General features: G+C 39.0%; 1 long non-coding RNA gene across 1 annotated transcript; it reads left to right on the top strand.

Annotated features, from left to right (window-relative positions):
- LOC112079150 (uncharacterized) lies at positions 1 to 1,249 on the top strand. The gene is made up of 4 exons (XR_002895872.2): positions 1 to 64; positions 194 to 259; positions 967 to 1,025; positions 1,151 to 1,249. It is a non-coding gene; the product is annotated as an uncharacterized lncRNA (long non-coding RNA).
- The last annotated feature ends 118 nt before the right edge of the window (positions 1,250 to 1,367 follow it).

The following is a 1,367-nucleotide window of genomic DNA, read 5'->3' on the forward strand; positions in this document are numbered from 1 at the left end:
TATTCCTGAGCTCCCGCGTGGCGGAGATGAGTTGGCACAAGACGAACAGGTCTACAGCAGAAGGGTAGGTGTGTTTGAGTGTGTTTGTTGTATTAGCTTTATAGAAGAATACAGTATATACTTCATATAAACATTGTACTGTATAGTATATCTCTACTGTAGTAATACTGCATTTATTATGTTTCCTGTACAGAAACAGCTGGAAGATTATCTGAACAAGCTGCTAAGGATGGCCATGTACAGGAAATACTACCACACTGTGAGTACTACTCATAGAATTAGGAATTACAATACTAGAATGGACATGAACCTTGTTATGATGGTCAGGGAGTTGGTTAACCATGGTTTTCTAGTGCTGTGATAAGATATTGTGTAAAATAACAAATTTAGCTAGCCAGACAATTTTAGAGGATACATTTTTTTTAATTAACTGCCAATATGTCAACATTCCATTCAAACAATACAGCCAATCCACAGCCATACACTGTCTGAAATCAGTTGATGATAGGACTTCTGATATTGTATTATGTAATGGCACCCTCAGCTTTCCAAGAATCTGAGACATGTATGTTCTGTTTACATATATTTAGAGGCTATTTATACAGACAATGTGTATAAAACCTGCATAAACTGTATWTAAAATMATATGACAATATTTTAGGTTGACTATAATTTCATTACACAATTTCTGATACATCACATGCCTTACTTTCATTTTCCTGCAGAAGTAAAACCAGGATTATGTTTGTACTGACATTCATTGCAATTAGAATGAGCAAGATGGCTGCCATTTTGGCCCCATTACGGAACTTTGAGGGTTTATGACATAGCCCCTCTAGTAACATCAATGGATCTCTATGGTACTACTAAACTAGGCTAGACTAGACTATAGGCGACCGGAGCTGGAACGACTACTACTTCTCTCTTTATCTAATACCCATTAATACGGTTCCTCTCTCTCCTCAGATGGAGTTTATTGATGTCAGCCAGATGTCCTTCATCCATGACCTGGGACCTAAAGGACTGTGAGGAACAACAGATTTATTGACAGATACTGTCTTTATGACTGCGCTGTCATGCCCATTGTTATTGGAATAGCTGAAAATAGATTTGTTTTATTTTGTGTATTCATCATTTAAACTTGTTTCAGGGAGGGGATGATACACAAGCGTTCTGGAGGTCATCGTATCCCAGGCTTGAACTGCTGTGGTCACAGTGAAGTCTGCTACCGCTGGTCTAAACGGTTAGTACACACACGTACAAACACAATGCACGCACAAACATGCACGCACGCACACACTGATGTATCTCTCCCTGTGTGTGTGTGTGTGTGTGTGTGTGTGTGTGTGTGTGTGTGTGTGTGTGTG

The sequence above is a fragment of the Salvelinus sp. IW2-2015 genome, unplaced genomic scaffold, assembly GCF_002910315.2.
Source record: "Salvelinus sp. IW2-2015 unplaced genomic scaffold, ASM291031v2 Un_scaffold7037, whole genome shotgun sequence".
In the NCBI taxonomy this organism is placed as follows: domain Eukaryota; kingdom Metazoa; phylum Chordata; class Actinopteri; order Salmoniformes; family Salmonidae; genus Salvelinus; species Salvelinus sp. IW2-2015.